Below are 27,180 nucleotides of genomic sequence, written 5' to 3' on the forward strand. Positions count from 1 at the left end.
TTGAGCCCCTGCTGTGCAGGTTGAGGGGCCGACTCAGCGGGCTCTCTTTGCCTGCAGCATCGAATGTCCCCCTACAGTCTCTGCTTATGCAGATGATGTCAACATTTTCATCTCTAATCAGGGGGATGTTGGGTGTCTGCAGGACACCCTGTCCCTGTATGAAAGGGCAACATCTGCACGGGTGAACTGGGAGAAAAGTGGTGCCTTGTTGTTGGGGGAGTGGAGGGACCAGGCTGTGCCCAGTCTGCCTGCTGGACTTGAATGGGGGAGAGAGGGGTTGAAGGTATTGGGGGTTTTTTTGGGCACCGAGGGCTTTAAAAGTAAAAACTGGGAGGGAGTTAAGGAGAAAGTGTGCGCCCGGTTGTCTAAATGGAAATGGTTGCTACCCCAGTTGTCGTATAGGGGAAGAGTTCTGGTGGCCAATAACTTGGTCGCCTCAACTCTCTGGCACAGACTTGTGGCTCTGACGCCGCCAAAAGGATTAATGGAGGACATCCAGAGGGCCATCGTGGAGTTCTTCTGGTCTGGAAAACACTGGGTCCAGGCAGCGGTCCTGTACCTGCCGGTGGCTGAAGGGGGACATGGATTAATAGACATCCAGTCAAAGATCGCGTCTTTCAGACTCCAGACTGCTCAGAGGTTTCTTTACACCTGTGGTCCCAGCTGGATGGACACCGCTCGACTGCTGCTGAGGACAGCTGGACGGCTCGGGTACAGTAAGCAGCTCTTTCTTTTAAAACTTGAGGATATGGACCTTACTGGATTATCTGGTTTTTATATGTCTGTCCTGCAGGCATGGAGACTGTACAAATTCAAAAGAACCACTAAGACTCCTGGAATGTGGGTTTTTGAGGAACCGTTGTTTTTTAATGAGTTCATCAGGACTCAGACTTTGCAGTCAGCCAGTCTCCGGGCCAGCTTCAGAGAGGCGGGCTGTACTAAGCTGGGTCACCTAGTGAGACTGACTGCTACATCTATAGAAGACCTACAAGAGAGGACTAACATCACCTCCAGCAGGTTGGTAAGACGAGTGGTGGAGGAGGTCTGTGCTGCAATTCCACAACCTCTCCAAACTTTTTTAAGAACTGAGAACCTGTGTGAGCAGTGGAGTGAGGACGCCGAGTACCGCTTCCCCTCGTTATCGGTGACCCCTGATGTGGGGGAGTGGATCGCTATATCAGTCCTGTGTCAAGGTCCTACTTCTCCGCTCTCTGTCAGGAGTGAGAGAGTCGAGGTGGACCGAGTTCTTTGGCCCAGATGTTTCCCTGAAAGGCAGCTGGAGGTCCCTGTACAAACGACCTGTTGAGAAGAGAACAGCTGATCTCCAGTGGAGAGTTGTGCATGGGGCGATAGCCACGAACAGATACAGAGCGCACATTGATCCAGGGGTGGGAGAGGAGTGTTTGTTTTGTTCACAGAGTGAAACCTTATCACATTTGTTCGTTGAGTGTCCCCGGCTGTCTCACCTGTTTGTCTTTTTAAAAAGTTTGTTTCAGGCTCTCGGGGACGCGTTCTCTTTTGCTTTGTTTGTGTTTGGGCCGAAATATTCGGCCAAGAAAAAATCGGTGCACACACTGTTGAACTTTTTATCCGGCACAGCCAAGCTGGCCATTTGGCTGACCCGTAAGAACTGTGTGCTGGGTACTGGCTGCATGGAACCGGTGCTGGTGCTGAAAGGACTTGTAAAAGCCAGACTGAAAGTTGAATTTGCTTTTCACCGGATGATGGACAGTGTGCAGGACTTTCAAGATGTATGGTGTGTGAATGAAGCCTTGTGCTCTGTGGGGGGGATGGAGAGCTTGTTATTAATTTTTGATCTCAGTATTTGTTGGTTTTGTTGATATTGTTGTTTCTTGTTGCACTTTTAGGATTTTTTATTTATTTTATGATTTCTTCTCCTAATCTAAGTTGATAATGTGACTGTTCTTTCGTAGTGGTGAATAAAGGGATTTTTGAAACCTCAAACCTCTCTCTCTCTCTCTCTCTCTCTCTCTCTCTCTCTCTCTCTCTCGGTGCATGCTGGGAGTGAGCGGTGTGAGTGAGACGCTGAGCGATTGAGATTTTTGAGTTTTCTTTCTTTCTTAAATTGATTTAATTTAATGTAATTTATTGGGTAAAGAGTTCACTTTAAGTTTATTTGTTGGTTTGTGTGTGTGTGTGTGTGTGTGTTTAATCTCCTGCCGGTGTCTCGCCGGTCGGCGTCTCCAGACGCCATGGTAAATGGAGTCACATTTAGCCACCTCACGAGGAAGCATGGCATTAAGATTAATGCCAGCTTCCCGTGCAGTGTGGAGGAGATCGGGCTGGCTGTGGGGGAGAAGGTCGGACACGTCGGCGGCTCAGATGAACAGTGCCGTGGTCATCTTCCTGGATCAGGTGGAGAAGATGAACCGCGTGGTGGAGACAGGCATCACGGTGAAAGAAATGTTTGTTCAGGTGACCCCGCTGACACAGCCGTCCACCAGGGTCATCCTGTCCAACGTCCCTCCGTTCATAACCGACGAGTTTCTGAGCAGAGAGCTTTCCAGACATGGGAAGGTGGTGTCACCCATTAAAAAGATCCTGTCTGGATGTAAGTCTCCGCTGCTGAAACACGTAGTGTCTCACCGCAGACAGCTCTTTATGATACTGAATAACCGGGATGCGGAGCTCAACCTCCGCTTCCGTGTTAAAGTAGATGATTATGACTACGTGATTTTTGCCTCCTCGTCGGCTATGAAGTGTTTCGGTTGTGGTGAGGAGGGACACACCGTGAGTGCCTGTCCGAAAGCCGGGGATCCGGCTCCGCCTGGCCGGGAGGTGACCCCCGGCCCTGTGGCGGGGTCTTCCGCTGCTCCGCCGGTGGCAGCCACGCAGCGGACACTTCATCTGCTGTGACCCGGGCCGTGGCGTCCGAGCGGCCGATAGAAGAGGCGCGCTCCGCGCTGCCTCTCTCCGCTGCTGTGCCCGACCTGGAGCAGGGGGGGTGAGTATGAGTGATGTGCACAGTGTGAGTGAAACTGAGCAGAGAGGAGAGACACACGTTTCAGGTGATGTGGTGGAGGGGGAAAAAAAGGGGGAAAAAACTACAGAAAAAAATGAAGGTGAAGCACAGGGTGTCAGTGAGTCACAGGTAGAGGGGGGCACACAGGTAGGGGGGGACACACAGTTAGAGGGGGACACACAGTTAGGGGGGGACACACAGGCAGGGGGGGACACACGGGTAGAGGGGGACACACAGTTAGGGGGGACACACAGTTAGGGGGGACACACAGGCAGGGGGGGACACACGGGTAGAAGGGGACATACAGGTAGAGGAGGCAGGTGGGGGGAGTACTAATCGTACATGGGGAGAGCAGGTAGAAGAGGCTGAAATGGAGGATGAGGAGGAGGAGGAAGAGCCTCTTATAAAGAAACCTGCCCTTAAACGGAGGAGTATAAGAAAATTAAAGTTTGTGAAAAAAAGCAGTAGGAAGGAGGAGGACAGTGAAAGCGATGAGTGGGTCTCTGACAACAGTGACATCCCTCCTCCCAAAATCACAAACAGTCAGAGGAAGAGGTTGTACACTCCGGAAAAAATAAAAACATTTTTAATCAGAACATTTAATAAAAAAGTAAACATCAAAGATTATTTTCCTGATTTAAATATGTTTGCAATCTCGCTCGCGCACCATATGAGCAAGAAGGAGGAGCCTGTGTTTGATGAAAAGGAGGTCTATAGATTAAGAAAACTTGTGCCTCGAGCCATCAAACAACTAGAAGAAAAGAAAAAAGTCAAAGCCAAGCTCTCCAATGTGTTTTTTAATTAATTTATTGGTTTTTATTTTATTTTTAAATCTCTCACTTATGGATAATTTTAAAGTAGGGAGTTTAAATGTAAACGGAGCCAGAGAGCCCAAAAAGAGAGCCGCCATTTACGAAACAGCCAGGATGAAACACATCGATGTTTTTTATTTACAAGAAACTCACAGCGATGATTGCAACGAGGCCGACTGGAGGAGAGAGTGGGAGGGGGAAGTCATTTTAAGTCACAACACTTAGTGGAGGAGTTGGCTTCCTCCTCTCCAAGTCTTTTACTCCGGCCTCACTGGAGGTCGAGCATTTTATCGAGGGGAGGTTGCTTTTAATGAAGGCACGGTTCGACCTTTTTACTGCGGTTTTTATCAATGTGTACGCTCCAACAATCGGTGCAGAGAGGAAGCTGTTTTTACAAACAGTTAATGATGTTTTAAATGGCTGTGCCCCAGAGGATTTTTTATTCTTGGGAGGGGATTTTAACTGTACTGAAAATGCGTCTTTAGATCGCAACCATGCAGAGCCGCATCCAGTGTCCCAACACGTGCTGAGGCAGCTGGTCTGCTCTCACGGCCTGGTGGATGTGTGGAGAAGGATGCATGCAGACTGCATCAGTACACATGGTCCCACCTCAGAGAGAGTAGGATCTCCTCAGCTAGGCTCGACCGTATTTATTGTTTTAAGCATCATTTTAATGTTGTTAAGATGTGCAGTATTGTCCCTGCTGCTTTTACTGACCATGCTTTGCTTTTATGTCATGTTTTTATTCAGAACATTTTACATAGAAGCGCTTATTGGCATTTTAATTCAGTCTTAACGTTTGATAAACATTTTAGAGAGGTTCTTATTTATTTCTGGGATGTTTTTAGACAGAGGAAGGGAGAGTTTAGTTGTCTTAGGCAGTGGTGGGACCATGGTAAGACCGAGATTAAACTCGTATGTCAGCAGCACACCCTCAATGTCACCAGAGACATCACCAGATCTATGAAGGACCTGGAGACTGATATAGTGGAACTAGAAAGATTGAGCGAGTCCACAGCAAATCGAGGATATATTGAAATCCTCAAAGTCAAAAAGCTAGCTTTAGCAGACCTTTTGGACGGTAAAGTACAGGGTGCACTGGTCAGGTCCCAGTTCCAGGCCATCGCGGAGATGGATGCTCCCTCTAGTTTCTTCTTCGGCCTGGAGAAGAGGACCGGGCAGGGGCGAGTGGTCCACTCACTTTTAACAGACACAGGGCAAAATTTGACTGAGCCAAGCCAGATAAGAAGGCGAGCTGTGGAGTTTTACTCAAACCTCTACTCAAGCGAGTACGAGGAGGAGGAAACATTAGTAGAGGAGTTCTGTTCAGGACTACCTCAGGTCTCTGAAGAGACGAACGAAATGCTCAACAGGCCGATCAATATGCAGGAGCTAAAGACTGCACTGCAGGGCATGCAGGCGCGGCGTGCTCCCGGCATAGACGGCCTGTCGGTTGAATTTTACAAGGCCTTCTGGGACATCTTAGAAAAAGACCTAATAGAGGTTTTTAATGAAAGTCTGGCCTCTGGCTCAATGCCCATGTCCTGTAGGAGAGCCGTCATAACTTTGCTCCCTAAGAAGGGTAACCTGCAGGACATAAAAAACTGGCGCCCTGTGTCTTTGTTGTGTGTGGACTACAAGCTCCTGTCCAAGGTCCTGGCCTCCAGGCTGGGGAGGGCTATGGAGCAGGTCATCCACCGGGACCAGACCTACTGTGTGCCTGGCAGGTCCATGGTGGACAATGTCCACCTCATTCGTGATGTTTTGGACGTCTCCGGCTCATTGGGCTATAACACTGGTCTGATTTCTCTAGATCAGGAAAAGGCTTTTGACCGCGTTGAACACAGTTTCCTCTGGAAGGTTCTGGAGAGGTTTGGGTTCAGCGCTGGCTTCATAGCCCAGATCAAGGTGCTGTACAGAGATGTTGAGAGTGTGCTGAAGTTTAACGGTGGTCTGTGTGCTCCTTTTAGAGTGTGTCGAGGCGTCAGGCAGGGCTGTGCTCTGTCCGGCATGCTCTACACGCTCTCCCTGGAACCCCTCCTCCACAAGCTCCGCTGCAGCCTGCACGGCTTGCTTTTACCTGCTTTTAACACGAACGTTGTTTTAAGTGCGTACGCGGACGACATCGTGGTTTTTATTGACGGCCAGAGGGATGCAGACCTTTTAATCAGCACAGTAAAAAGTTTTAGCAAGGCATCGGCAGCGAGGGTGAATTGGTTAAAGAGCGAAGCCCTCGCTGTCGGTGAGTGGCGTGGGGGCCTCCCAGTTCTTCCTCAGGGGTTAGTCTGGAAGAGGGGTGGGTTTAAGTACCTGGGGGTGTTCCTTGGAACAGAGGAAGTTATGAGGAAGAACTGGGAGGGCGTCACAGAGAAGCTAGAGGGGAAACATTCCAAGTGGAAATGGCTGCTCCCTCAGATGTCTTTTAAAGGTCGAGTTTTGGTTTTAAACAATCTCGTAGCATCCCAACTGTGGCACCGCTTAACCTGTGTAGACCCCCCGTCCGGCCTGCTCGCCCAGATCCAGAAGAAAATGGTCGACTTCTTCTGGGACGGTCTACACTGGGTGCCACAGGGGGTGCTGTTTTTAACCAAAGAGGAGGGGGGACAGGGCCTCGTCCACCTGGCCAGCCGGACAGCCACTTTTAGACTCCAGTTTTTACAGAAATACCTCACAGGGCCGGCTGATCTGGTGTGGAGAGATGTGGCCAGCTGCATTCTCAGACGTGCAGATTTCCTGGGGCTGGATGCTGCTCTGTTTTTTATTGATTCTAAACTTTTAAAACTAAAGTGGGCTGCCTCCGTTTTATCAGGGTGTTTTTAAGTCTTGGGCCCTCTTTGACTGTAAAAGGTGCCCAAAGGCTGACTCTCTGCACTGGTTGTTGAGTGAACCATTGATCCACAGGGCCAGGCTGGACATCAGCAGCAGCGTGACCCCCGGCCTGACGATGTCCCTGCTGAGAACTAAGACCCTGAACCTGCAGCAGCTGGTGGACGCAGTGGGGCCGGCGCTGGGTGACGCCCGGGGTCTGGGCTCTGTGCTGGGTCTACAATCCATCCGGGTGGCAGAGAGGCTCCTGGAGCTGTGGCGCCAGAGACTCTCTGGAAAAGAGAGGAGACTGCTCACAGACTATGGCCAAGGAGAACTGAGAACTGACCGGCCCCCTGCTAGCTACAGCACACAGTAGCAAACTAACGCTGCATAAAGCAGATAAGAAAACACTTTACATAAACTGTGTGAAAGCAATCCACAAGGTCGGACTGTGCAACCGCCCCCCCATTGTGTGGTCCAACAGACTGGGAACCAGTGGAGCGGGCCCCCAGTGGAGGATTTTATATAAACCTCCCCTCAAAAAACGGACTGCTGACCTCCAGTGGAGGATTTTACACGGTGCTGTCGCCTCCAATGCTTTCATCGCTGTTCTTAATCCTGCTGTTTTAAACTCCTGTCCGTTCTGTAACCTGCGAGAAACTATTTTCCATGTTTTTACTGAGTGTCAGAGGCTCTCCAGCTTCTTCTCTCTTTTAACTCTGGGTTTTAGTTTCTTTAATGTGGTTTTTACTGAGAGGGTTTTTATCATGGGAGCTGCCTACAAAAAAGAACAGAAAGACAAATGGCAGCTCCTGAACTACCTCTCAGGTGAAGCCAAGATGGCGATCTACATAAGCAGGAGAAACCGGGTAGAGAACCGAGACGGACAGGAGGCCAAGGCGGTGTGGCTGACCAACATCAGGGCCAGACTCTGGCTAGAGTTTAGATTTTATAAACACATTGGAGACTTGGACGCTTTTAAGTAACGTTGGTGTTTTAATGATGTTTTTCAGTTGTACATGATGAATTAGTGTTTGCACAAGTTTTTATGACCTGAACTGTCTTTTAAAAACAAACTGAGAAATTGTTATGCATTTTGCACTTTATGAAATTGTAAATAATTAAAAATTGTGTGAATAAAGTGCTTTGCAAAAAAAAATATCTCTCTCTATCTCTCTCTCTCTCTCTCTCTCTCTCTCGTTCGAATTTCTTCCAAACCTTTCTCTCCTTCTCTCTGACATTTCTGTCTCCCCCTCCCTGTATTATAAGAGACCACCCAACATACTCCTCCGGCAGAGATCAGGAGTTCTCTGCCGGAGGAGTATGAACTTTACTCGCTTTTATGATTGTGTTATACACACATTTATATGTCTTACATGACACCATGAATTGAAACGTTCCAGGATCACAGTGCAGAGCCGGTCTGTTCATGAAACAAAAACTTAAACAGCAGAAGTCCAGTCTGTCCTCTTCAAACTATCTCTGAATCATGACTCTCTGCGATGAGTGAGACAGACGAGTCCCGCTCTCTGACGTCGTTTGAGCTGGATCTACACTGTGTTTACACGGACGGGACGGTCAGCAGCGTCGTCTCCTTGAGTATAAAAGTTGTTTCATTGAGGGATTAGACTAAAGAAGAGTAGTTTAATGTACTCACCGCTTATTTGAACATCACATAAGTGTTTATAGATCATGGTCATTTCGTTTAAATGTATATGCAATGTAGAGCTACAAGCTAACTAAAGAGTGCTAACATTAGCCTGCTAACCCCTGATCGCCCCCCCAGCTAAGACGCCCCTGCAGCTCTGACCTGCTCCAGTACTCCACTCATGGGGGGGCCTGGGGGCTTTAAGACCAACAGAAAGCAGGCCAAATCTGATTTGTCTCTGGCATCTTGCATCTCCCTCGTGGCGTCCGTTCAACTCTAAAACTTTCAGTCCTCCGTAGTTGGTGCGAATGAAACCACACTCACCACTGAAGACAATGAAGTGAACTGTAACGTTCAGTGTTTTAACCACATCCAGCGACAGTCGGGGTCCCCCAGTCCTTATTTTTGGGCCAAAAAGTTGGGGACAGATTCTGTTTCTTCCTTATCTTTGTCACTTTCTCAACTTTCTCCACCTCAACCCACCTCTCCTCTCCTGTCGCACGAGGATGTTCTCCCACTGTGAGGTGCATGTGTGAACATCACACTCGGGAGGATTTGAGGAGCACTTAGTGTCCACTTGTGAAAGGGCTCATGTCTGTTTGTGCGTCTTGATGCTGACAAACCACCCTCAGCCTTGCAGATTGATACCATGAGTGGTTTTGATGAGGCGCAGACGTCCTTTACTCTCGCTCGAGAAAAGCCACTGCTGAATGTGACCTCCGTGGTTACACAGGTGATACTTGCAACACATCATTAGACTGTTTGGTCTCCTTCAGCACAGGAAGGAGCCGCCTTAAGAACCAATTACAGCAAGTCGAGTGTTGTGACAGGGATTTTTGTCGCAGTGAATGTGTACTGAGGGAGCAAGAGGAGAATCTAATTGGGTGCGAAAGCTACACAGACATGTGAAGAGTGATGATTCATGCAGCTCAGATGCTGCTGTTCAATTAAAACCAAGGTGTTTTTGTGTTCACTCTATAATGACAAACTTTTTAAGCCTTTTTTTCCCCCATCAAAAACAGGCCATCTCAGTGAACTCAGAACAGAAACAACCTGCAGAGTTCAGAAGTTTCAGCGCTGTTCTCATCAGCACCTCGACATGTTACTGAAGGATGGCGATGCTTTCATCACCCACTGTCCCTCCTGAGAAGTGTTTTTAAAGAGTAATGAGTCGAGCTTTAAATCTTACCTTACTAGTGTTTTAAATGTTATATCCAGCGTTCTATTTATTGGCTCTGGTGCTTTTGGTTCATTCAGCTTGGGAGCGTTTGAAGTTTGAAGTTCCTTTTTAGTTGTTCAGAGGGGATGCTACATTTACCTTTGTGAGTCTTTTTTTAAACCTCTTCATTCCTCGATCTGTTCGCTGAGCTTACAGCGTAAACATTTTCTATCCACATCTGTCTTCGAGGTGATGGTGGGATTTCAGTTTCCAAAATGTGCTCACTCTCTATTCAAGTGCAGATTCCCTCTGAAGCAAGGATGCCACCAGGGTGCCACCTGGGACCCCCTGATTGACACTCGACCCCCCCTGAAAAGCTCAAAAGCAACATGTTGGGGGCTCTCTGGGAAAAAAAAAAATCACCTGTAATTGCCTTTATGCTCTTCAGTGGACCAAAGAGAGAGAGAGAGAGAAAAAGAGAGCGATGTCTGCTGTTTGGTCTTTGAATACAAAGCACACAACTACAAACAATATATTTTCCCGTTTTGTGCAGCTGCTCGCTGCAGATGATGTGATTCGGCGCTCTCTTGGGTTTGATGCATTTTGATAAGAAATCTCCCCACACAGAACATTTTAAGAGTTCTGTTGTCTTGCACAGAGTCACCATAGACACTCGTGTGTTCAGTGCAGTCGTCCAAACCATTAGCAATTATTCCTTTACAACGTACTGTATCAGCGCTCGGAGTGCGTGCAGGCAAGTGTGTCTGTCACCAAACTATCCAGTCCAGTTTATAGAAGTATTCAATACCTCCAACATTCACAGCATACATTACCCATAAGTCACCTGATTAAAGTGACAGGATCAGGGGCTCTGCTCTCTCTCTCTCTCTCTCTCTCTCTCTCTCTCTCTCTCTCGCTCTCTCTCTCTCTCTCTCTAATGATGTAGCTGTAGCTGTTTGTGCTACCTGCTGTGTAACAAAAAAAAACAAAAAAACAAATGCAACAAAACTAATAAGTATAAAAAAAGAATTTGGAGAGAGAGGTTAGAACGCAGAAAGGTTTACAGGGGGGGAGACAGCTCTCTGTCATGTTATGAATTTGAACTGCATTACCACTTTTACACACTAGGTGTCAGAGTTACAAACTGCTCCTTTAAACCAATAAGGTGAGAAGTGAGATGTGTGTGGGATCATGTGTGAAAGGTAGGAGGAGGAGTTTTCTTGGCTGCAGCTTCACCGCCCACAAAGAAAGAAGAAAAGGCTTCGCTGCCAAGAAAGCGTTGGAGGAAATTATAGGATCCAGCTCAGGCTGTATTAAAGTACAAACGTCGGGGAACATTGTGCTTTGTGGAGCGACTTAAAATATCAGGTACAGGGTTCAGTGCTCCACGTGGGCGGGTGCTTTAAAAATAATATCACTTCAACCAAGCTTATGTAAGTAAGTCTGGCTCTTCTATAGTGCTCACTCGTAAACACGAGTTAACCATTTCTTGAGTTCACACAGGAGTGGATGGAGACAATGATGAACAAACAGGTGGATGAAAGAGTGGGTGATCTGTCTGTACATCAAAAGAACAGAAGTCAAAGTAGGATCCGCTGTTGACGACACCGTGCTCTTTTCCAAATGTGTCCTTATTCCCTCCAGTTTGTCTGTCTAGTACCCACATTGTCCTCTCTCTGTTTCTGATCGGGAGGAAAACTATCTGAACTGAAACACATGCAGTCAAAACCAACGGAGCAGTGTCAGTCATACAGCTGCCGTTGTCAACACACTGTTGTCATAGAAACAAGTGTCTCCGCCTCTTTACCGTGTGACGATGATGCTGATCTCCTCCTCTCCACGTCTAGTCTCTCAGGACGATGGCGTGTTGTTGTTTTGATTTAAAATGAAGAGAAAATAGTTCTTCTTGTGAAAACATTGATGGAAACTGTATTATTCGCTCGGTTATTTAACATCCAGTGGCACACTGGGAGAAAATGATCGTTGCCAGCTGTTTGTCTGAACTCACAAACACATGCAACAACCTGAAACATCTACATCAATAAACACATGAATGCAGCTGTGATAATACTCACTCAGGAAAGAGTTTACAATCAACTGTATTAAAACGTCTTATTGATGAATACGGACGCACTTCTACATAACTAGACTAAGGTCTGAACGCAGGACAGTCACTTGAAATCGTTTAGAAAGCGTTTGAATGTGTATGAATGAATTAGTTAACACCGATGGAGTCTTCACACAGCAGCCTCTACCATCAGTGTGTGATCTGTAGTGTTTACAAGCATAAGGACATTTACCCTTTAAACATGTGTTTTCAAATCGGTCCAACATATTTAACTGTGCCTGACTGGAAATACATTTAAGACAATGAAATTCTCTGAGGTGAAATCAGCGTCACATCAGGTCAAAGTGCAGACGACACAAATCAATCAAGCTTCAGTTTTTCTGAACACATCCGATCCGTTGTTCCATCGAGGGGACTTTTGGTTCTTAGAAACTCCTCTTGAAAAAAACGAGTCAAATGTTTGAATTGGTCTGGTGACGATGGGCTTGATTCATAATGATGTACACAGGGAGATCAATAAAGCAGCTTTAGTGTACCCCATCTTAATGACAACTGGGATTGGCTCCACCCCCTTCGACCCTGAACAGGAAACACAGTATAGCTAATAAATAAATGGATGGATATTGTAGGCAGCAAATAAGGTTTTATTTTAAGAACAAATTAATGAAACATTTACATAAAAATATATATTAAATATTTAATTTACTTTATAAAAATACTGTACTCAATACATTAACAGTATAACTTAAAATAAATTAAAAAAACAAACAAACAAATTATCATTATGGGGATCCCAGCAGCTGTCGATGGACTCATCAGACTCCATCTGAAAACAAGAGCAGAGTAAACTGTTTTAACGCTGTCTTTAAAACAGTCAATATAGTTGTAACTCTGATCATTGAGGATAAATATCAAACCTAAAATCTATGAAGGATTGGAGGCAACAATGCAGACACAATGCACAAATAAATGCAGTGATTTGTACCTGTGCATCTGTATCTGAGCCTCTGATTTCAAACGTGTATATTATCATTTGTACGTCTACTTAGCATTTTCTTAAAAGAAACATTTATTTACAGACATAAAATCCTTCTGCAGTTGTTTGTGTTTTTTCGAGACATGCAATGTGACATTTTTCGAGTCATGTGTGGCCCTGCATTTGTGGAAGAGTCTCATTAGAATTAGCACAAATAGATGGAGATTCACAAACACTTTTCAATCTTAACAGAATAAGTTAACATGCTAAGTACAATGAGTTGTAAATTAGAGGCACGGATACAGATGTACAGATTAAAATCACTCTGCATTGTATTTTGTAATTTGAGTTCTGAAACTTGACATTTGTTTGTTAAAAGTATTGAGACGGTTTGATTCCCATAAAAGTCCACAGACCCGCTGGGTGGCAGGCAAAAGACGGAGAGGATGGTCTTTTCTAGTCGTTGGGTTTTTAGTGATAGAAAACCATGGTAACATGCATTTTGTATAATATGTGACCTTTAGGACTCAAAGTACCTGGTCTGGGGTCCTCTCTCGGTCATGTCACTATGGCAGAGTGGACAAAGGTTCAGTGGCTCGTTCGATCTTCCCCTAGACATCAAATGTCTCTGGAGCTGAAACACCGATCTCTCTGCCTGGTGAGGAGCCTCCTCTGAAAACGTTTACAAATCTGATTTTAGAAATAAAGCTAGAACACATGTCATCGAGTATAAAGATGAACTGTCCACATTTACCTAAACGTCTCTGCTGCAGCACTCCTGCCACGTTGGCTGAGTCGCCCAGGTCTCGCAGATAGTCTTCAAAGAGAGGCTGCAGGAGCACAGGGGGAAGACAAGTCAGAGGGTCACTATGGCACACAGGATGTTGTTTTCAATATTTCTCTTGTCATTTTTCCTTTTAAAAAAAAGGTGTTGTTTTTTTTTAAAGAGTGTCGTAAGGTACGAATGTCCTGATTTACAGAGTTATATTGTAGAATTGTTTGTGTCCTGTATCATCCTGTATCTGTGTTCTTGTTTGTTTAGTGGTATTGTATTTTTTAGGCCATCCAAGTATGAACATTGCAAATAAGCTTAAGCTATAAATGCTGTCATGTGTCGAAGGTTTTCTTGATTTACATTTTGTATTATTGTACTATTTTGTTCAAAAACTATTCAAGTCGGAAACACGTCAATGTGTCATGGTTTGTTTCTGTGATTCATCTTGTTTTAGTTTTCATTCTGTCCTCAGTGTTCTTTCCTGTTTATTTTGTATATCTGGTTTTGGTGGTGTCAGTGTTGGGTTTTACTTTGTACTTGTCCTCAGTGTTCTGGTCTTGTGTTCTTTGCTCTCTGTTTCCCGCCTGTGTGATTACCCTGATTGTCCTCACCTGTCTGATTAGTCTCACCTGTGTCCAATTAACTCTTAGTAGTCTCTGTGTTTTTCCTCAGTCTCTTGTCCTTTCATTGTCTCTGGTAGTCAGTTTGTCTCTTGTAGTGTTAGTCTGTGATGAGTGTCCGTCTTTGCCTGTTTGCTTTCCTGGATTTACTTTGTTTTTCTCTCTCGGGTTTCGAGACGTTTTGGATTTAAGTTTTGTTTTGTGTTTTTGCCTTTTTGATTTAGTTGCCTTTTGTTTAAAATAAATCTTTTGTTTGCCGCGATTGGGTTCTCCTCCCCTGTTTTCTGCCCGTGCGTGACACAATGCTAATTTCAGTGAGTAAAGATTTACATTATGTGATGGATCTGCTCTCTCTTCATACGCCTGCCGGTCCTGCACTGACTGGATCTGTGGGAGATCAAACATGATTCATATGAACATGAGAGGACAGTTATTTTATACTGAACAAGATTTCATGATTAAATATATTGTTTATAATGCGACTTATAGACGGGTGTATGTGGAAGGCCAGACTGTTCACACTGAAGTGACTTTAAAGACGTGTGTGTAAAACTCACTGGAGTAGGTAACTCATCATCGGGTCGGATCAGTTGAACCTGAAAAAAAAAACAGTACAACAATTATTGTGAATTATATTTTGATTATTTGGTCACTTTTATATTTTCAATTTATTTTTGTTAAACAGCAACAAGTAAAAATGTCCAGTTGTAAAATATAAACACACCTTTTAAAATACAGTTTGAAATAAACACAAGATCCAAAAAGTTAAAAAAGTAAAAGCCAACTTGTCCTCACTGACAGCGTCACTAAAAGTTCTAACATTCTGCCGAGCTTCATGGAAATCCCCCTCGGATATTTTCTAATACAAAATGTCCGACGAGAATATATGAAACAATCTTATTGACCGAGCCCAACAAACACTCTGCGCTCGTTAAATGTTACCGGACTAGACGAACCAGCTCCCTTTGTGAGGAGATTTATGTTAAAGATCGATAACGTATAAACGCAGTGCTGTCGTCGTCAACACGATGCTAATGCTAATTATTATTAGCCAATGCTCACTGCTACTTCACCGATTTATATCAACATTCAGACAGTTCAACAACACCAACACAGGTATAATTATGTCTATATATTTACAAATACAAGAACACCTATGCGTATACACTTTAAAATCTTTAAGCTCACCATTTTATAAATTGGAGTTAAAGAAGTCGTCTCTGTTTTCTTTGCTTTACCAATAACTTATAGCTTCCTGATCACCTTATGATCACGTGTTCCAATGGCGTGATTATAGGCGTGACTAAGAAGGAACCTTCATTCAGGCATTTGATTTGATTCTTCTGAGGAATACAGTCTCTGTGTAGGGTGCATGCACTAACCACTAGGCGACACCCGAGGGTGGATATTTCAGTATTTGGTTCTTTTAAACCTCCCCAATCCTTTCCCACCATCAGATTTCAGCTTACCTGGGATGTTGAGCCGTACTTTGTGTCTTCGTCTCATCCATGATATTTAAAGTCTTTTTGAGATCTTTTGAATCTTCACTTCAGTCGAGCTGTTTTAAGTGCAGTCCTGGTTGTAGAGATGTCTGATCTCTTTAAGGCCAGTTTACATCGTGAGTTTGACTCCTTGTTGTTCGATCATCCTCTTTTTTATGTGTAAACATTCAGTGTCCATTGAGAAAATCCTTTGAAGCCCGGAGAATAAAGATGGTTTATGAGAGAGACTGAGTCAGTGGAAGCTCTCCAGCCCCATCCACACATCTCAAACACACTTAATACTACAAAAGTATCCATATTTGTAGTCCGTTCAGTTTGCTCCAACATCTGTAAGAAATAAAGAGAAAATGATTTAGACACATTGTTACATTTTTTTCATCTAACCTAAATGAACATGTTGACTTTAAAACCTCAATAGACCTCAATAAACCTCAAGATGTTAAATATAAGTTATTAAAGTAAGCACTTATCACACACACACTCTCTCCCTCTCTCTGACACACACACACACACACACACACACACACACACACACACACACACACACACACACACACACACACACACACACACACAAACACACACACCCACAAAACATAAATGGCAAGGTTTTTGCACTATTTCTACTGGTTATGAGAATAGTTTCCAATAATAATAAAAATGTAATAATGATAAAGTCTAAAAAAATAAATGAGAGAGACAACAGAACATGAACCAATGACAAAAAAAATCCCTGAAAAAATAAATCTTAAGTTTATCAGATATAACATTTTATTTATCTATATATCTGCCATGAAAACCTTTACATCTGAATCAGTTAAATGATTCTGACAGTGGTAAAGAAAACTGAATCTGTAGTAAAAAATGAAGATCATTTACCTCGTCAATCTCAGTATAACCTTCTCACTGAAATACTCTTCAGTCAATGTTAAAAACGTTGAAACAGACAGGCGTGTCAATAGATTAGTCAGTGTGTTCCAACTGGTTGTATCACTAACGCACAAATCACTGCAAGTCACTCCTTCAGATTGTCTTCCTGCTCACGGCAACATTTGATCAGATTTTAGAGAAGTGTCATCAACACACCCTGACATGTTCATCAGTTCTTTTTCAGCTGACAGTTTACTAGTTTTTATCAATACACATGCCACTGCCAGGCATTTCCTTTTTATGTAATCTGTAACATGTTCAGTGCTTCTGTAATACAAAACAAACATGAACTTATGTTAGTGCTGGATGTGTGGATGAAGTATTTTTCTGAAAAATTACAGGCTGGTTCTTTTTTGATGAAAAGCAGTTTCTCTGCATTATCAGCAGTGAGCCTGTTCAATAATATATTAAACAATATACAAAGTTTAACACAGAGCTAAAAGGTCTTTCGCTTTCCACACTACTGAATGTATTCTAGAGTATTAAACCACACTGTGTTAAACCCCCGGTACAGCAATGGGCTGTCCTCCAGACATGTGCTCTCTTGTATGTCTCAAACTGAAGAACAGCCCCACTGAGCACGGCTCAAAGATGTTGATGCTTGCTCATCTGCAGTCTCAGAAGTCAAACATGGCGTCCAGACTGCTGCTGGACTTGGCCTTTCGGATCTTTCTGGCAGGGGTTCCCCCATGTCCGCCTGCTGCCTGGCCTCTCCTCCAGTCAGCTTCTGCAGATCAACATCTCTTTGGCTTCAGAAGCCGTTTCAGCGTTTGAGAACTAAATGATCGTTGTGCCTAAAATGGAACAAGTTTATAAGATGACTCATAGACAAGCAGACACACACAGTGACACAGACAGTTACAGACAGGCAGGCATACAAACATAAACACGGGCACTTCCCCTCAGATCGAGTACAGAATCAATGCATCAGAGGCGTCTCTTGACACCTGCAGCCAAGTTTGCTTTCATGGTTTTGACCCCTTGGTCCACGTCTGTTTCTTTGCTCTGAAGCACGGTCACTGCAGGAATCTCATCTAATGCCGACGACAACATCCTGTACTATCGACAACTAACAACGGCTGGTCATCAAGAGAAATGAAGTGTATCAGAGCTTGTTATTTTTACCACCCTCGAGTTGTTCTTTTTCATTTTCTCTCGCTTCTCCAGCGTTTGCTGCAAAGTTGGCTGTCGTTGTCTCCCGCTGCTAGCTTTAACAAACTCTGCGGCGTGCTGGTTCTTAAGATGTTTGATTAAATTACTCATATTACAGGAGCTCATTTTCACCCATCTCCTTGATAATTTTGCAGTGCAGAGTTTGCAGTCTGCTCTTCTCTTCGTCATCGTTAAAGCTGAAATATCTCGATTCCCTCTGCCCAGCGGCTGAACTGAAAGGAGGTTATTTGCACGGCTGTCATAAAATCTATCAGTACTGTTGTATCGGTCTTGTTTTATGACTACGAGTATGAGTGCTCAAACGCGGCATGGGACCTATGCTGAATACTGGTATCAGGTCATCCCTTAAAAACATCTTACAAATGTGATTAATCTTGAGTGTGCAAAATCTGATGAAGTGTGTTTATCAATAAAAATAGGCTCCATGTATTATTCTCCATTACACAGTCTGTTAATAAAAAGGACTTCCTGTATCGTTCAGTTCTGCACCTCAGCATGTGATTAAACCTGCTCTGTTGAAGGGTGTGTACTGGGTGAAGGTTTTCAGTCCCAGTGATGGAGCTGGCCTTTCCAATCAGCTCGTGGTTTCTGTTTTTGTCTGCTGTGGTGAACTCCACCAGCAACTCGTCTGATAAAAGGTGGACAGAAGACGACTGTTTATCATGTGACTCCCTGAAGTCACATGATAAACAGTCTAAGATCTAGGACAGGGTTGGCCAACTAGTCAGAGACGAAGAGCCACATTTCTGAATGTGTTACTTCTAAGAGCCGCATCATACACACAGGCACAGACATGCTCTCTTACACAGACACAGACGTACACACACACACACACACACACACACACACACACACACACACACACACACACACACACACACACACACACACACACACACACACACACACACACACACACACACACAAACAAATAGACACACACACGCTCTCTGCCTTTCTCTGTCCTCTCTCTCCACACTGTCATCCTACTCCACCTTCCTCTCTATTTACCTCTAACACACAGATTTTAAATCTAAATATTAACAATAGCCTTAACACTCACACCCTTACACACACACTCACAGATACACACACACACACACACACTCACCCTCACACAGGCAAAGAAAAAAAAGAACACACAAACTTTGATATGAACTGAAGAGCAGCTTGAGACTGGAGAGTCACAGGTTGGCCACCTCTGATCTCGGATGCTGCACCCTTACATTACTGGTTGTTTGTTTCTTTTAAAGACAAGAATCAACTCGTCCATGTCAGTTGATGAGTTGTTTGCCAAGTTCATCCTCCTCTATCATTAAATGATCCTACATCCTGACAGTACAGAGGGGGGTCAGCACCACAATAACTGGCTCCCTGTAACGTTAACAAACTATTATACTTACTATTAATTATGATTGTTCCCAAGTGTCCTACATTATCAAGCTGCTCTTCATTGTATTATTTTTATTCTATTCTTTTTAAATATTATTTCTACATACTGTTCATGTTTGTCATATCGGGCCTCAGCAGAGCTGCACACAACAGCTTCTTTCCCTTTTGCTCTGTTGTACTCCACAGTGAGCTCAGATGCGTCCTATCTGAAAAAGGCCCTTGATGGGTGGGCAGATATTCTAAAACAACAAACATGTTAAGAGATACTTGTGTTTGAAACTGTAAAGCGTGGGGTAATGTGATAGAACTATTGAATAATATCAGAGAGCCTCAAAATAAAATGAAGCTCATCGCTAACTGAAGAAAAAGTTGGACAGATCTGGAGGGTTCAGCTTTCAATAAAGTTTTTAATGTAGCCTCTGTCATGATGTTAAATGTAAGCATAGGACTGTCAACATCTCTGCTCTGCTACCCCTCTCTCTCGACCAATCACACACTCCGCTCTGTCCGACCCTGATAACAGCAGTGGAGGTTTCGAGAGCACTCAGATACAGGAGATGCTCTTACTATTGATAAAAGAGAGCAGGAAGCCTCATGGTTTATGCACCAACATTACAAGTACATGAAGAAAACTCTACATAAAGTCATACTAAATGATCAGCTGTACACACAGGCTGCTTGTTTATGATTGAAGTGTTTTTTATGTATTGTAAAAGAGGGGCAGATTATATAAGTTTCTCTACTCTGCTCCTTTTAATTAAATATTTAAGGTATATTCAATACATGCATTCATTCTTGTGTTTAAGACACAAACAGGATAAAAAGATTCAATAAGAATCAAACAGTTCTGCAGAAAAGATGCAAACTGGTGAATAAAAACTGACCAGAATGCAGGTAAAGAAATGTAAGCTGCTTAATCCCCGTACAATAGAGTTGACTATTTAAAAGCAAAGAAGGCCAATTTAAATGTTTAATGGCATGGACGCTCTGTTCAGACGCTTCAGGATCTTTCACTTTACTAATAGGAAGACGTGTTTGAGTCAGTCAGAAGACTAATTTTTTTTTTTTTTTTTTTCATGGGGCTGCTGACAAAAATGTCTCCTTTGATGGAAAAAGTTGCTGAGCCCTGGTACGATGAGGGGCAGTTTAATGCCATATCTGCGGTGTGGTATATGGGAACATGTAGCTTTATTCTTTCTGTCTGTTTTCCATCACAGTCTCATTCCTCTCATAGTGATTCACATCTTCATGACACCCATACCAAACATACCAGCTGTTTGATCTGATCGCTGGTGTCATAAGTTATCCATTGTCTCTGTAGAGAACCAGTTTGTCTTACCTTTAGAGAAACAGGGTGTGAAGGTAACAAACATTTATGATGGCGGAGGGGAACTCTGCTTTAACACTCTGTTGTTGACAGACATGCTTCTCAAACAGTAAGACTGAATCACACACAAACAGGCTCTGTGGTCACGTGTTAGTGGAGAGATGTCAGAGTGAGGCTGCTACAGGGAGCGCATTACAGCTGTTTGGGGGTTCAGTGCCTTGCTCAAGGGCACCTCGACTGTACTCGGGAAGTGACCTGGCACCTCCAGCTACCACACCTCGCATATTTTGATCCACACCAGGACTTGAACTGGTGAGCCTCCTTTCCAAAGCTCAGTTTTACAAACTAAACTAGACGCCCCGATAAATGTGCCATCAGAACTTCAACATCTGTATTAAAGCAAGAAAAGAAAAACATTCTTAAAGGGATACTTCAATTTTTGCATGAAGCTGTGTATCATTAGAAACATGGTAGTAGTGTTGAATGGTCGTGAATCCAGCCCTCATTTTGCCCTGAGACAAGAAAAATCTGTTTTTCTTTGCTTGAAAGTTTTCTTCATGTGATGCAATATGACGCTTTTTGCATGTGAACGTTTCACATAGTAAGAGCTGCTATAGTTGAGCTGTGAAACATTATTTTAAAGTACATTATGTGTGTAGCGCTGCAGCAGTTCTCCCTTTCATCGCCACTTTCTGGAACTATGTTCTACCTCTCTGCACATCTGGTTTCAGTGGGTTTCCCACAGTGTGGTCTAAGTTCACAGTTACAGACAGTGTAAACAGAACTTCAATCAGGAGAGACTCAATTAAGAGTGATCAATGATTAAACTGTTCAGGAAAAATGAATATGCAATGTCTTTGGCTATTAGGCTCTATGATGATGACGTCACTTGGAGGGGGAGCGAGGCCGACAACAGGATAGGACACGCCCCCTGCTACAGTCTAGACTCTGGTGGTGGTAACAGATGCAGGATTTGATGAGGAGTGGGTTTCTGAGGCTGGATCTGAACTCTGCTGAGCTGGAATGAAGGTGACCGGGGCGGAGGAGGAGGGTTTTAAAATTCAACAGCAGCAGTATGATCTGTTGAGAGAGGTTGAGGCAGAGTCGGGTTGGTTTATTCCTTAAAGAGTAAACATCTGTGATCAGCTGATCATCAGAGCAGGGAGACGCAGGGAGAGGAAGAGAGGGAGTGGCTATGGGCCTTTTTCAAACCAACCCCTACACACTCCCCCTCCGTGACGGAGTGCACTCCGTCAGAAGTCACACTCGCAGCTGAATGAAGTCCTCTCCGTCCAGGTGGAGGGTAGAAATACAGCAGCAGACTTTGGGACAAACTTCACTCTCTCAGGCGGAAACAGGAAGTGTGTGTTACCATGGTTACTCAGCGGCATCCTGGGGGAACGGCTTATTATTAATGTACGTAATAGATTCTGTAAAAGTCATTATGTAGATTATTTTTCTCTAGTAAATTTATATTAGTGTAGACTTATAGCAAAACGATCAGATGGAGCCCACATCCTTTATTGTAATTTATAATTTAATGTTTAGTTAATTTATTATAATATCAAAGAACAGGTTGTCTTAAATGAAAGCACAGACAAGGAGACTATAAATGAAAATCACAGCTGCAAGATGTTTATTTTTTTGTAGCCGAAATTAAGTTTTACAAAGAAATCAAAAGTAGAACAATCATAAATAAATAAGAGTGAGAAGTTGTCTGCAACATAATTTAATATTCTTTAGTTTTCGCAACAGTCCCTTTAAATATGAAACACAATGAAATAAACAGGTGAACAGAAGGAAGAAAAGAAGAGGAGGCTTTTATTTGATCCTTTAAAACAATGAACAGGTGAAGTTGTTAACGTCTGTATGACGATATTAAATGTCCATCTTAGTTGGAGCAGTGTTTTGGTTTGTTCAAACACTAACACACGGAACTTACTTTTGTATAGGTCACTCCTTCCGTGACTACCGGACACAATAGGCGTTACACGTGATCATCGAGTGGGCATTGGGGCAGACTCGCTGATCCCAATCATGGCAGGTCCCTCCTTCCCCGTTGTGTGTTGTTTGTATTCCCGGTCTGTGATCCTCATGTTTTTTCCCCTGTTAGTCTGTGTGTGGCTGTAGGCGTGGCTACCTGGGTGCAGGCTGCATCAGGTGTATCTCATCTCCTCATCAACCCTGGCCTTACTTAAACCTGGATTTCCTCTGCCTCTGCGCCAGATCGTTGCGTTTTACCAGTGTGGTAGTAGTGTTTTGTGGATCACAGCATTTGTATTTTTATCTAGTTTGGTAAAGCTGGGTTACTAACTCCTCTGTGCTTCCCCACTTCAGATCTTCGTTGTTCTTGGACTCTTGTGTGTTACTTCACTACCTGCTCACTGCCTGCTGCTACATCTCAGGAGGAACTTCACCACGGGATTGTTGGAAACTCACGCCACACTCGGACAGAGTGTAAACCTCACCTTTGGGATCCCTGGATGCATCACCCCCTCCCCCTCACTGTCACTTACTTGTTCATTAAATTGACACTTGCTTGAACCTGGTTTGCGAGTTGTGCTTTTGGGTCCGATCCAGTACGAGATCGTTACAGGCTAAGTTGAATGAAGGGAAAAGAATAATTATGTGTGAGAAGGACAACAGTCTTCCAGCCTGAATTTGTGATGAGCTCCGTTATAAATGAGCCCTCTTTGATAGATCAACCTAATATATCAATCCACATAAAGAAGTCTGGTTTGTCTGATGATGGTCTTTTTACTTTAAAAAAAAGAGAAATGTAAAGCAGAGGGAAGAATGGAGAGAGGTTAGAACACAGAAAGGTTTACAGACCGATGCAGAGCTGGCTAAACACTGAAGCTTCAGTGTCCACCACATGTAAACCTGCATGAGCATCCACTATAGAGAGGAGGGGGGAGAGACAGCTGTCTGTTATGTTTTAAATGTGGACTGCAGTACCAATTTTAAACACTAGGTGTCAGAGTTACATATTTCACAAAAAGCACAGGTGTCAAGTGACGTCCGCTTAGTCATGGAAAATAAACATGTTTACACTGAGGTTGATGATTCAGTGACTGATGAGCTCATCTGGAAGAACATTCTAGTGTCAGCTCCTCGTCTTCTTCTGTTTCTGTATTATCATTTATGTGCAAACCTGAGGCAAGGTGAAAGTGCAGTCTTGCAAAAAAAATCAAAAATGTAATTGAAACATGAAATGTGGGAGGAACTGTGCCCTGTGATTCCTGCAGAGGTAATCCTTCATTTACCTAAACAATTCATGAGAACTGCAAAAATGGTGTGCTGGTCTCAAGGTGCACTGGAAGACTGACCTTTTAGAAAGTGTGTGGAGACTGGTTCAAAACCTCAAGCTTCTGCTATGGTACACCAATAAAAGTGCAGGGAACAGGGTAACGCTTCTTCGTTTATTTATTTCCAAATAAATTCCACTTGTAGTGATGAGGTAGCAAGTTCATTTTAAAGTCAATAATGCACCTCAAGTCAACACTATTGAGAAGTCAGCAGCCTGTCCAGCAGCTCAGCGTATTGCAGCAAACAAAAGGAGTGAGCATGACCTGCTGCAGGCCTCTAAATTACACAGGTGTGGCCTGATAGGCTAAAGTGAGGAGAAGGCTTAATGGGGTAGTGCTAACTGCATTAGCCGCCCCTCAAATGTAGAAAAAAACATTAGAAAATGACTCCATGACAAGCCCACATGGGTTGAGGGGAGGGGTATTAATCTTGCCACAGGTCGGACTTACAGCTTCCCCTTTATTTCAACCTCCACTGTGCGTAAACGCCCGTCTCCACTGGGAAAGAGATGTGTTACCTTTCCAATGGGCCAGACACTTCTAGGCAACTGTGGGTCTGTAACCATGGCAACGTCTGTCACTGTTAGGCTTGCAGAATCCTCTTGCCACTTCTTACGGGTTTGCTGGTCAAAAGTACTCTTTGATAAAGCGTGTCCAGAAGTGGTCTGCTAGGATCTGGCTGTTTCTCGATTTCCTTCGTCCAAATGCTGAGTCAGCATACACTGCTTGGGGTAGGGAGGAGTCTCGCCGCCTTGTGAGAAGCAGATTTGGGGTCACAGGATCAGTCAGGTCTGATGATACATATCCAAGGGGTTTTGAGTTAAGATTGGTTTCAATTTCTATCAGCCCTGATTTGAAGACTCCTCAGTTACCGTTTGTGCCCCCAAAATCAAACTTATAGGAGGAGGCAGCTTACTTAGGAGATCATTTATCTTTTTTTACACTATTAATTAAGCATTATAGGAACAACAAAGGGCAGATTATGATTGAATCAAATTTGTGGCTATACAGTACAGTTTTTTGAAAACGTGTGACATGTCACTGTATCTTGTGTGTGTGTGTGTGTGTGTGTGTGTGTGTGTGTGTGTTTTGTTTGCATCAGATTGTAGTTTAATGATCATATTTCATTCTGCAGAGATGCCTCGAAAGGAGACTGATACAGTATGTTGTGATTCCATGTTATATTCTTTATGAAAAAAATGGTTGCTACCATTCATATTGCAAGGTATGTTTCCGTATGTTGTTTCAAATTCTTGCTCCACGTGTCCACTTTTAACATTGAGCACCTGGCCCTCTAAAGGTCTCTGCACGGCCCTGGTCAGGTACTTTATGTTTGTGTTTTGAGTACCTATATAGCCCTTTAAATGAAATGACAGACCCACCCTTACCCATTCGTCTCATCAGCTCATTAGCTCCTGTTCTTAAGGCGGCTCTTTGCATGCAGCCGGCGCCAGATTATTGTCTACTCATCGTGGTATCGTACCTCCTAATCAGGCTCTCCAGTATTTTGTATTTTGATGTCTCCGTGGTCTCCTCATACTTACCCTCTCCATGTTTTTTCCTCGTCAGTTTCTCGTCAAGCCCTACCTGCCCTCTCGTATCCTGTCGTCTGCTTGTGTCCTCATTGTCACTTTTGGATTCACCTCACGCGTGCTGGAATCGGGTTTTGGGATCGTCACCTGGATTATTGTTGCACTGCTCGCTTATGAGCTTGGACTCTTGCTCATCGTTTTCACTAGTGTCACTACCCCTTGTTCTAATAAATTATTGATATCATTATTTTGCTCTGTTCTCTGTGTCGTGCATTTGGGTCCTATTCTGAACCATAACAGCCTGAACTCTACATTTTTTCAAAAGTTTTGGTTTCAGAGACAAAGTCCCCAAAACGGGATTTTTTTGTTCAGTGACGCAAAGTCAGTTGACGAGCCAAAAAGACTCTCAATCAACATTTTCAAAACCTTTTTAAAGCCAATGTCTCTTTGTCTCAAACGTTTGAAAAAACACTAAGGGCCTGATTTGCTAAGATCTCAATTAAATGCGTGTTCATTACTAAAGTTTGCACGTTTGGCTTGTGGGAGTTTTACTAAGAACATTTGCGTGAATGACGTCAGGTGCAAACCTTGTGGAGGCGGTAGTATTTCTGTCAGGCTTTTGCGCGTTCTACTGGTTTACGTCACAGAGAGTTTGGACGGAAAGCTGGACGACTGCAAGACGACTGGTGTTTCTTTTAAACTATTATTGAAGCAAGATACAAAATAAATGCATACCATTGATTTTTCTGTCATTTAAACATGTGAACACGTCTTTTATTGTGCCTATGTCTCCTCCTAACTGCAGCCTGCAGTGCATAAAACACTGGGGCTCTTGGATTAGCACGTTCTTTTCAAAGGTGTTAAATTCAGACACCGTCACAACCACCACAATGTTTACCTGGCTTGGTAAATCACGTTGCGTAGACTAACTTAACTTCTCTGAATTTTCTCCTCCCAGTATTTTGCACGCTGAGGCAGAAACGCCTCGTTTTGCATATTCATTATGGCAAACGTACTAAATGAACAGTATGTGTTGTTTTGCTCATATGAAAGACACAATCCTCACTGCACGCTGTTAGTACATCAGATAACACGTTTTTCGCTGGTGATATCAAGTTTGCACACATTTTAATACACACAAACGTTTAGTAAATCAGGCCCTGAGTCTCTGAGGTCAAATTCGCAGCTAGAGACCACGAAACGGTCTACTCTGAAAGGAAGATTGAGACCGAATGAGATCAAATCAAAAGCTGTTTTTTTCGCAGATTGATCACAGGTAATATAAAGAGCCACTCAGATGAGAACGTCTCTGCTTCACTCAACCCGGGGAGCCAAAAAAAAGAAGAAATGATAATGGTGAAACAAGAATTTCAATACAGACTATCTGGGTGTCATACAGTGGACTAATACAGAGAGGTACAGTTGTTGACTGTTTTGCAAAAACAGGAGAAGCAGTGACCTTAAGCTACTCGAACAAAGAGCAGCTGGTGAGAAATGAGCAATTCCCCCTTTTACAATTACTATATGTGCGTGGCGTGTAAAAGCACCCTACAATTCATCTAATACAGACAATCAAAAATCCTAACCTTAACTCAACCACCCTAAATCAGCACCACAATTGGCAGAGTGAAACCTTCCAAGGCACTAAGTAGTCAAGAGGCCTGGTTATTATAGAGTGACACCTGTACACCAGCCACTCGTGTGTAGGAAGGAAAAGTGTCTGCCAACGCCCTCCGTGCCCACTAAGAGCGGCGTCCTAGAGATTGTGGTGCGAGTGGCATAAGAGGACAATCCCATTACAAAACAATACAAGTGTGGGTTTATAAAAATAAATAAATAATGAATAAATAAAAATAAATAAATTATTAATAATTAAAAATCATGCAAAAAAATTATCATTTATTTAGAGACGTTAAACATTGAAGTTGTGGAGACAAAGCCAATAAAATGAAATCAATTTAAAATAAGAGAGAATATTAACAAATAATGAATTCATAAATCATCGACACTACTCTTGGCATGGCTCTACAGATCACAGTCAGGATCTCTTCCAGGATTATCTCCCTAAAGTTCACCATCAGGATCACCATCAGGATCACCATCAAGAAGTCACCAGCAGCCATCATCGGATGATTCAGACTCCACCTACAAACAAGAAGAGATAATG

At 43.5% G+C, this 27,180-nt stretch overlaps 1 long non-coding RNA gene across 2 annotated transcripts; it reads right to left on the reverse strand.

The window, feature by feature from the left end:
- Positions 1 to 12,115: 12,115 nt before the first annotated feature.
- On the reverse strand, positions 12,116 to 13,718 carry LOC306826487. 2 transcript variants are annotated; one of them, XR_013779431.1, is made up of 4 exons: positions 13,590 to 13,718; positions 13,209 to 13,284; positions 12,991 to 13,126; positions 12,116 to 12,304 (listed from the first exon to the last, which is right to left on the reverse strand). It is a non-coding gene; the product is annotated as an uncharacterized lncRNA (long non-coding RNA). The 2 variants fall into 2 exon arrangements; XR_013779432.1 differs by lacking the exon at positions 13,590 to 13,718 and adding an exon at positions 13,433 to 13,576.
- Between the last annotated feature and the right edge of the window lie 13,462 nt (positions 13,719 to 27,180).

The sequence above is a fragment of the Symphodus melops genome, assembly GCF_947650265.1.
Source record: "Symphodus melops genome assembly, chromosome: 7".
Lineage (NCBI taxonomy): Eukaryota > Metazoa > Chordata > Actinopteri > Labriformes > Labridae > Symphodus > Symphodus melops.